Source organism: Callithrix jacchus, chromosome 9 (genome assembly GCF_049354715.1).
Source record: "Callithrix jacchus isolate 240 chromosome 9, calJac240_pri, whole genome shotgun sequence".
Lineage (NCBI taxonomy): Eukaryota > Metazoa > Chordata > Mammalia > Primates > Cebidae > Callithrix > Callithrix jacchus.
In genome coordinates this window covers 128,063,913-128,074,672 of record NC_133510.1, presented here as the reverse complement: position 1 = coordinate 128,074,672, position 10,760 = coordinate 128,063,913, and positions in this window count along the sequence as shown.

Sequence of the window (10,760 nt, the reverse complement as noted above, 5' to 3'; positions counted from 1 at the left end):
GGACTACAGGCGGGCACCACCACGCCCAGCTAATTTTTGTATTTTTAGTAGAGACGGGGTTTCACCATGTTGACCAGGATGGTCTCGATCTCTTGACCTCGTGATCCACCCGCCTCGGCCTCCCAAAGTGCTGGGATTACAGGCGTGAGCCACCGCGCCCAGTCCGGAGATTCTCTTTGAGGCTTTCTAACATCACATTTCCGTAGACAACTGTGCAGCTTGTTTTCATGCAGAATGAACCTTGGCTGTGAGAGGTCTCTTGAGTCCTCAGTATCTCCATTGGTAAGACAAGGGAGTCGAAATCCTCGGGGAGGAACACGGCCCACACACCGGAAAAGAGCCCAGCCATGCGCCTCGGCCCTCCTTTCGTGAAGGTTTATGAAGGCTCTGCCTTGACTTGAGAGCTTATTTCTCCCCGCCCCCCGCCCCCGTTTTGAGAGAGGGCCTTGCTCTGTCACCCAGGCTAGATTGCAGTGGTGTGATCATAGCTCACTGCAACCTCTGCCTCCCAGGCTCAAGCGATCCTCCCACCTCAGCCTCCTGAGTAGCTGGGACTACAGGCATGGACCACCACACCCGGTTTATTTTTGTATTTTGTATTTTTTTTAGAGAAGGCATCTCACTGTGTTGCCCCGGCTGGACTCAAACTCCTGGGCCCAGGTGATCCCCCCACCTCAACCTCCCAAAGTGCTAGGATTACATGTGCCACCATAACCTGGCCTCAAAGGGGTTATGTTTTAGAAGAGAAAGCCATGTTCTCTGAGTTTTGTTTCAGTTAATAAGAACTCAGTTCCTCATGCCAGCTCAATGCTGGGAAAACTCTAATTTCAGTTCTTTATTTTTCAGAAATTTCAAAGAACGTGGAAATGAGGTGAGGCCACAGCAAGAATCCAGAACTGCTGCCCATCATAATAATTCTCAGAACTGGGCGCGGTGGCTCACACCTGTAATCCCAGCACTTTGGGAGGCCAAGGCGGGAGGACCAAGAGGTCAAGAGATTAAGACCGTTTGGCCAATATGGTGAAACCCTGTCTCTACTAAGAATACAAAAATTAGCTGGGCATGGTGGCGCGAGCCTATAGTCCCAGCTACTGGGGAGGCTGAGGCAGGAGAATTGCTTGAACCTGGGAGGCGGAGGTTGCGGTGAGCCGAGATTAATTACTACAGCCTCTTGTTCTTTTTGGTTTTAAAGTCCCTAAGGTTCCAGAGGCGCATATGTCCCCAGCTAGAGGTGATGTTTTCCAGCTTCTGCTGAAGCTAGGTGTGACCTCGAGATTATGTTCTGGTGTATAAGATACAGGTGGACGATGTGATGGGAACACTTCCAGGCCTCATGGGTAGAAGGGAAGCTGGTGGTCCGCCTCTGTTTCCCACTCACTTTGAGCTGGAATGTGAACAGGATTTGAGAAGCCAGCTCTGCCCCTGTGGATGGTGGAGCAACAGGAGGCTGGGTCCCTGGGTGACCATGTGGAGCCAAATCTCCTTCCTTCTTGTCTCCTTGATATCCCAGCCCCTGCCAAACAGTAGTGGGGAGTGAGGCTGGTTCCTGCATGTTATGTGCCTTAGGATCAGCTGAGTCACGGATTAGCTGAAAATGCAGCTTTCTCACAGGCTCACCCCACATCTGTGGAATAAACCTTTGGACCTATCTATACAAATGTAACTTTACTTCTGATGAAAGACAAGATCTTATTTACAATAGCAACTGTAATGATAAAATATTCAACAGCAAACTTCCCAAGAAATGTGGAGAATACAAACATTAAAAGCTTTTTAGACCAGCCTGGCTAACATAGTGAAACCATCTCTAATAAAAATACAAAAATTAGGCCGGGCGTAGTGGCTCACATGAGCCTGTAATCCCAGCACTTTGGGAGGCCGAGGAGGGTGGATCATGAAGTCAGAGTTCCAGACCATCCTGGCTAACGTGGCGAAACCCGTCTCTACAAAAAATTAGCTGGGCGTGGTGGCATTCACTTGTAGTCCCAGCTACCGAGGCAGGAGAAACGCTTGAACCTGGGAGGCAGAGGTTGCAGTGAGCCAAGGCATCCCTGCACCCTAGCCTGGGTGACAAAGTGAGACTCCATCTCAAGAAAAAGAAATCTACTATTGTTGTAATATAAAGAGACTTGCGGCTGCGCGCAGTGGCTCAAGCCTGTAATCCCAGCACTTTGGGAGGCCGAGGCGGGTGGATCACGAGGTCAAGAGATCGAGACCATCCTGGTCAACATGGTGAAACCCCGTCTCTACTAAAAATATAAAAAATTAGCTGGGCATGGTGGTGCGTGCCTGTAATCCCAGCTACTCAGGAGGCTGAGGCAGGAGAATTGCCTGATCCCAGGAGGCGGAGATTGCGGTGAGCCGAGATCGCGCCATTGCACTCCAGCCTGTGTAACAAGAGCGAAACTCCATCTTAAAAAAAAAAGAGAGAGACTTGCATTCATGGGAAGGCAATCTTTGCTCTTAGAGAGGAAGAATCAGCTTTGGAAAGCTGCTGAGCCTGCTAACTTTAACTAAACCCGTGCAATCCCAATTAAAATACCGACGCAAAATTTTGGGGGATTTGGGAAAATGGTGCCAAAGTTCATCAAAGGATGTGAATGAAGGAAAATTCTAGAAATAAAAGATAACGAGGGGGCCAGACATGGTGGCTCACACCAGTAATCCCAGCACTTTGGCAGGCTGAGGTGGGAGGATTGCTTGAGGCCAGGAATTCCAGAACAGCCTGTTCGACGTAGCAAGACCCCATCTCAACAAAAAATTTGAAAAAATTAGGCCAGGCATGATGCCTCACACCTGAAATCCCATCACTTTGGGAGGCCAAGGTGGGTGGATCACTTGAGGCCAGGAGTTTGAGACCAGCCTGGCCTACATGGCAAAACCCTGTCTCTACCAAGAATACAAAGAAGTTTCAGCCGGGCTCAGTAGCAGGCACCTGTAATCCCAGCTACTTGGGAGATTGAGGCACGAGAATTGCTTGAACCCAGGAGGTGGCAGCTGCGATGAACAGAGATCGCTCCACTGCACTCCAACCTGGGCTACAGAGCGAGACTCTGAAAAAGAAAAATCAGCCAGACACGATGGCATGCACCTGTAGTCCCATCCTAGCTACTCTGAAGGCTGAAGTGACGGACGGCTTGATCCCAGGAGGTGGAGGCTGCCGTGAGCTCTGATTGCACCCTTGCACTCCAGCCTGGCTGGCAGAGTGAAACCCCATCTCTAAAAAAAGAATTATATATATATTGTGTATATATATGTATGTATATGTACACACACATGCTATATATGTATTTCAATATTTTACTTGGTTTTATTTATTAATTTATTTTGAGACAGAGTCTTGCTCTGTCGCCCGGGCTGGAGTGCAGTGGAGCGATCTCTGTTCATCAGGTTCAAGCTATTCTTGTGCCTCAGCCTCCTGAGTAGCTGGAATTACAGGCATGTGTCACTAAGCCCAGCTAACTTTTGTATTTTTAGTAGAGACAGGGTTTCACCATGTTGGCCAGGCTGGTCTTAAACTCCTGGCCTCAAGTGATCGGCCTGCCTTGGCCTCCCAAAGTGCTGGGATTACAGGCATGAGCCACTGTGCCTGGCCTATTGTACTATTAATTATTGTCATTAATCTCTTACTGTGCCTAAATTATAAATTAAATTTTATCGTAGAAAAAAACTTTCGACACAGGGTTCAGTGTTATCTCAGGACTCAGGCGTCCACTAGGGGTCTTGAAATGTATCCCCCGTGGATAAGGAAGGACCCCACCGCTCTGCCAGAATTCAAAATAACCCCATCGCTCTGCCGTGTGGTATGTAAATGTCTGACAGTGCTTTGATGACCTCATGCTTTCTACTGTTTGCTTTTGCAAACCATTAATCACCAAATATTTTTCAAAATTTGCAAGAGGAGAACAGGAGTCGCGGGTGAGTGAGGGAGGGGCGGGACTCACTTTCATTAAATAGGCCTTTCTGTTCTTTCTGTTTCTCTTGGATTTTGTGAAGCTCAGACTCCAGCATCTGACAACTCAGGTTCTAATTCGGGCTTGGTTACTCCCTCCCTGTGTCCCTGTGTCCCTATGTGACCCGGAACAAGTTACTTTACTTCTCTGTGCCTCAGTTTCCGCATTTGAAAAGTGGATGTAATATTGGTTCTGACTCCAGAGGTGGATGTGGGGATTCAATGAGCTGAAATGTCAAACAGTTAGAAAACTGCCCTGCATGAGGTTCAGTCTTAATAAATATTAGCTCTTTTTATGATCAAGATCTGTCATGGGGCCGGACACGGTGGAACATACCTGAAATTCCAGCACTTTGGGAGGTTGAGGTGGGAGGATCACTTGAGCCCAGGAGTTCGAGACCAGCCTGGGCAACGTAGGGAGACCCTGTCTCTACAAATGAAAAAAAAAACTAGCTGGGCATGGTAGTACATGCTGGTGGTCCCAGCTACTCGGGAGGCTAAGGTGGGAGGATTGCTGGAGCCTGGGAGGTCAAGGTTGACTGATCTGCGATTGTGCCCCCACACTCCAGCCTGGGCGACAGAGCCAGACCTTGTCTCAAAAGAAAAATACGATCTGACATGGGTTGAACTGTGTTCCCCAAAAAGACGTGCTGAAGCCCCAACCTCAGAATGTGACTCCATTTGGAAGTAGGGTGATTGCAGATGAGCTGAGATGACGTCCTGCTGGAGTAGGTTAGCTCCAAATGCAACAGGACTGGTGTCCTTGTAAGAGCGGAGCCATCCTGTAGACACACATGTACACGGGAAAGACGGGGTCAGACGTGGGGGAAGTTGGCTTCATGACTGCATAGGCATCTGCAAGCCAAGGATCCCAAGGGTTTCGGGCAGCCCCTGAGGCTGGAAGCAACAGGGAATGAGCCTCAGAGGGAGCGCAGCCCTGCAGACAGCTCCGTGTCACACTTCTGGCCTCTGGAGCTTCCAGGGAGTAAACTTTCTGTTTATTTATTTATTTGTATTTTTTGAGACAAGGTCTCACTCTGTCACCCAGGCTGGAATGCAGTGGCACAATCTCGGCTCACTGCAGCCTCAATTTCCCTGCACCCTGGGTTGGGTGATCCTCCCACCTCAGCCTCCCAAGTAGCTGGGAGTACAGCCATGTACCTCCACACCCGGGTAAATTTTGTATTTTTTGTAGAGATAGGGTATCACTTTGTTGCCCAGGCTGCCCTTGAACTCCTGGACTCAAATGATTCTCCTGCCTCAGCTTCCCCAAGTCCTGGGATTGCAGGCATGAGCCACTGTGCCCGGCTTTCTGTTGCTTTCAGCGCCCAGGTTGTGGTGCTTTGTATGGCAACCCTAGCAAACCAACACTATATCTATTCACAATTATTTGATAAATTAAAACAAAAACAATTCTTGAAAGCATCTCTTCTCCCTTCCTTCCTGTGCCTGGGGGTGGGTGGGGAGTGTGTGTCGAGCACCCCGGCGGAGACCAGGCAGTTGCAGTTGGCCTGCGAAGGTGTTTGGACTTTGTCCTGCAGGCCATGAGAGGCCACTGGAGCGTCTATGCTGGGGAGTGACAGTTTCCGAGGTGTTTTAGGAAGCTCAGCCTACCTGTGGGTGGCAGGGGAAGGGAGGAGGGGAGAGGGTTCTGGCTAGTCAGTGGACTGGAGCTGTCATCCAGGCAGGAGATGGTGTGGCCTGGAACAGCCGTTCTCAAAGTGTGTTCCCCAGACCAGCAGCGCCAGGGTCCCCGGGAAACTTGCTGAAAATGCAGTTATCAGGCTCACCCAGCCCTACTGAATCAGGCACTCCAGGGGCGGGGCTGGCCATCTGGGTTTCACAAACCCTCCAGGTGGTTCTGCTGTTTGCTCAAGCTCAAGAATGGCGGCTAAATGAACAGGGTGGAGAGGGTATGTCAATCCCTTGGGGCTACGGGACAGAGTGCCACAACTGTGTGGCTTAGAACAACAGAAATGTTTTTTCTACCTTTCTGGAGGCAGAGATCAGAAATGAAGGCGTCAGCAGAGTCCTCTGAAGCCTGGGGTGTGGGGAGCCTTCTTTGCCTCCTCTGACCTCTGGTGGCTGCCGGCAGTCCTCGGCATTTCTTGACTGGCAGACACAGCACTGCCGTCTCTGCCTCCACAGGCACATGCCATTCTATATGTGCCTCTGTGAAAAGATGTCCGTCTTCTTTTTTTTTGAGAGAGAGTTTCGCTCTTGTTGCCCAGGCTGTGGTGCAGTGTCATGATCTCAGCTCACTGCAACCTCTGCCTCCTGGGTTCAAGTGATTCTCCTGCCTTAACCTCTCGAGTATCTGGGATTACAGGTGCCGGCCACCACGATCAGGTAATTTTTTGTATTTTTAGTAGAGATGGGGTTTCACCATGTTGAGTAGGCTGGTCTCAAACTAGTGATCCTCCCGCCTCGGCTTCTCAAAGTGCTGGGATTACAGGCATGAGCCACTGTGCCCGGCCAATGTCCCTGTTCTCATAAGGACAGCAGTCCTATTGGATTAGGTCCACCCGAATCCTGCAGACTCTACTCTGCATTTAATGCCATATGCAAGGACCCTGTTTCCAAATAAGGCTGATTCACAGGGACTGGGGCCTGGGATTTGGACATATCTTTTTTGGAGGGGACCCAATTCTACCCACCTCTGATGGGGAGAAGTGAAAGGTTGCAACGAATCTCAAAACAAGAGAAATGTTAGTGATTAGGTGGGGGGAGTGGAAGCAGAATGAAAAGAGAAAGAATTCAAATGCCCTGCTATTGTGCATAAATAACGAAGCTGGCGTAACCCTGGTGTCCTTTTTCTCGAAGAGGGACATCCTCAGGCTAGTATTTCAGGAAGTTTATCCTAAGTTCTTGCTACTGGTAAACACATTGCTGAAATAAACTCCTTCTCACCTGACGACCTCTCGCTCTCTTCCCTGTGGGGCGGGGCTGGGGAGGGAGGATGGAGCAAGGCCCCCTCTGCACCCAGGCATGGAGACAGTGTGAGATCCTGCTAAGCTGAAGGAAACACTTTAGAGCTTCAAGTTCAAGGTCCCAGGATCTGGGCATCTGAAGCTGCTCCAGCTCTCAGCTGCCCCGAGGGAAAAGATGGTCTCAGAGAGATAGTCTTAGGACCTGTCTCGGTGACGAGCCAGGCAGCCCGTAAGTGTGGGAGCACCTCCTTCTAACACCAGGCATGGCTGAAAGCACTTGACCTTCTGGAAGATTCTGTTCCATGCATCACTCAACAGTAAGTCAGAAGCTCATAGAGGGTTTGTGGAAATGCAGATTCCTGGGCTTTACTCCCCAGTGTCCGAGTCACAGGTCTGGGGTGAGGACTCAGACTCTGCTTTCCTTTCTTCCTTTTTTTTTTTTTTGAGACAGGCTCTTGCTCTGTTGCTCAAGCTGGAAGGCAGTGGTGTGCACATGGCTCACTGCAGCCTTGACCTCTCAGGATCAAGGTATCCTCCCACTTCAGTGGCTGTAGGCACTTGCCACCATGCCTGGCTAATTAAAAAAAGGTTTTTGTAGAGATGGGATCTCACTATTGTTGTCCAGGTTGGTCTCAAACTCCTGGGCTTGAGTTATTCTCCAGACTTGGCCTCCCAAAGTGCTGGGATTACAGGTGCAAGCCATCACTCCCGGCCAGAGAACCTGCATTTCTATCACATTTCCAGGTGGCTGGTGCTCTGGAGAACACCTGGAGGAGAACCAAGGCCACGGTGACCGGCTCTCAGCCTGGTGTGCTCACGAGGGTCACACAGGGAGTTTCAACATACACCAACCCCTGTGCCCGACGAAGACCCTGGGAGACCGCCAAGGGCAGGCCCCCAGGGCATTCTAGTCACTGGCTGAAGTGGGGGTACACAGCCCAACTCCTTCTCACCCATCAATGCCACTTCAGATATCACTCCTTCAGTAAGCCTTTCCTGACTTCCTTCAGTGGGATTAGGCCCCTCATTCATTCATTCATTCATTCCACAAACCATCATGCTCCTGTGTGCGCTGGGCCCTGTGCGGTGCTGGAGGTTCAGCTGTGAGGCCAGGTAAGGGTTTTGCCCTTGTGGTGTTTCTCTACAGAAACATGGAGAAAACAAGTGGTGAACAGTCAGGACAGACAATGTCAGGGTGTGACGAAAATAAAACAGGACGACGACAAAAAGAGCATTATTTAATTAATTCCTTAATTAACTGGAGACAGGGTCTCACTCTATTGGCCAGGCTGGAGTGCAGTGGCACAATCATGGCTCACTGCAGCCTTGAACTCCCAGACTCAAGCAATCCTCCCACCTCAGCCTCTAGAGCAGCTGGGACTACAGACACACCTACCATGCCCAGTTAATTTTTTTTTTTTGAGACAGAGTCCCGCTTTGTCACCCAGGCTGGAGTGCAGTGGTGCCATATCGGCTCATTGCAACCTCTGCCTCCTGGGTTCAAGTGATCTCCTGCCTCAGCCTCCCCAGTAGCTGGGATTACAGGTGCACACCACACCTGGCTAATTTTTGTGTTTTTAGTAGAGATGGGTTTTACCATGTTGGCCAGGATGGTCTTGATCTCATGTGATCCATCTGCCTCGGCCTTGCAAAATGCTGGGATCACAGGTGTGAGCCACTGCTCCAGGGAAGAGTGTCACTTCAGATAGGCTGGTTGAGGAAGGCCTCTTTGAGGAGATGACGCTGGAGCTGTACCTCAAAAAAGCTTCCATGGAGGCCCCCCAATTTTTTTTAGACGGAGTCTCACTCTGTCACCAGGCTGGAGTGCAGTGGTGCGATCTCAGCTCACTGCAACCTCCACCTCTTGGGTTCAAGCAATTCTCCTGTCTTAGCTTCCAAGTAGCTGGGATTACAGGCACGCCCCACCATGCCCAGCTAAATTTTGTATTTTTTGTAGAGACGGGGTTTCACCATGTTGGCCAGGATGGTCTTGATCTCTTGACCTCATGATCTGCCCGCCTTGGCCTCCCAAAATGCTGGGATTATAGGTGTGAGCCACTGCGCCTGGACCTATGGGACCTTTTTAAGCAAGAAGAGCATTTGAAGCAAGGAGCAGAGCCTGTGCCGAGGTCCTGCGGTGGGCACGGGCTGACTGCATGGGAAGGTCTGAAGGAAGCCAGGGTGGCTGCATCCCAGGGAGCCGAGAGGGAGGTGGAGGAGGGCAGCCCAGGGGAGGACCTGGAGTTTGTGCCTTGCAACAGGAAACCCAGGGAGGGTTGAAGCAGGGAGTAACACAATCCCTCTTGCTTTGAAAAAGGTCCACTCTGTGGCCCCTGTAATGCGCCCTTGCCGAGATGGATTCATCTCCCTGAGAGCGTTTTTCTCAGGTGTCACTGCAGACTCATTGGTGTGAGAGGAATATCTTTGTCCCACTGGTGTATGATCTTTATGAGAAGGTGATGCATGTGCCCCCGTGCTCATAGGAAACAGTCAGCACGGTCTGACAGAGCCGGCTGTGGCCGTGTGTGCCTGCTGTCTCAGCTCCTAGGGAGGCTGAGGGAGGGTCACTTGAGTCCAGGAATTTGAGGCTGCAGTGAGCTATGATCACACTGCTGTGCTCTAGCCTGGGTGACACAGTAAGACCTTGTCTCTGAAAAGAAGTCTGACAAATGACCCCATGGGTGTGTATCCAGTGGTCCTCTTTGGCACTGCCCCATCCCTGCCCAAACAGGAACCTCAGCCACCACCAGATGTGCCCAGAAAGGTATCGCTGCCCATTGTTTTCCAAAGAATGTTTTTGTTTTTTTCTTCTCTCTCTCTCTTTTTTTTTCTGAGGCTGAGTCTCACTCTGTCTCTCGGGCTGGAATGCAGTGGCGCAATCTTGGCTCACTGGGTTCAAGGAATTCTCTTGCCTCAGCCTCCGAAGTAGCTGGGATTACAGGTGACCAGCATCATGCCTGGCTAATTTTTCTATTTTAATTAGAGACGGGGTTTCACCATGTCGGCCAGGCTAGTCTCCAACTCCTGACCTAAGGTGATCCAGCTGCCTTGGCCTCCCAATATGCTGGGATTACAGGCATGAACTACCATACCCGGCCCTTTTTTTTCTTGTTTGAGATAGAGTTTCGCTCTGCTACACAGGCTGGCCTACAGTGGTGTGATCATGACACATTGCAGCCTTAACTTCCTGGGCTCAAGCAATCCTCCCACCTCAGCCTCCGGAGCAGCTGGGACTACGGGCACGATAGGTGCCATACCCAGCTAATTTTTGTCTGTAGAGACAGGATTTCGCCAGGTTGCCCAAGCTGGTCTTGAACTCCTGAGCTCAAGCAATCCTCCCGCCTCGGCCTTCCGAAGCGTTGGGGTTACAGGCATGAGCTACTGTGCCTGGCCCAAAGAATATTTTTGGAACCTGCTTCTCCATGGGTGCCAGTCATGGCTGCAGCCTGTGAACAGTTCCCCTCAGGAGAGAAACTGGCAGCTTTGCAGGTCTGCGTTGAAGGGCAAGGGCATCTCCTGATCTCCAGCGTTCTTGGTGCCCACACTGGTTTCTGGAAGGCGCCTCCTGCCTGGCTGCATGGCAGCTGGCCTCTCGGATGCTCAGGAGGGCATCCCTGGGCCTCAGTGGGCCCTGGGCAGAGCGGGCGGGTGTTGGAGAGGAGGGGCCTGTGGCAAGAGCTGGGGTTTTCTGGGCAGGAAGGAAAATGCTGCTCCCGAGGAAAACTGGAAGACAGATGAGGACTCGCCGCACACGGAGCCGCTGGGTCAGGCTGAAGCTGGAAAACTTGGCTTTCACTTAAAAAGCCTGTGTGCTTCCGGCGCACGTGTGCTGAGAGGTGAGGCGGTTCTCCTGAGTTAGGAAGGGAAGTTCGAAAACT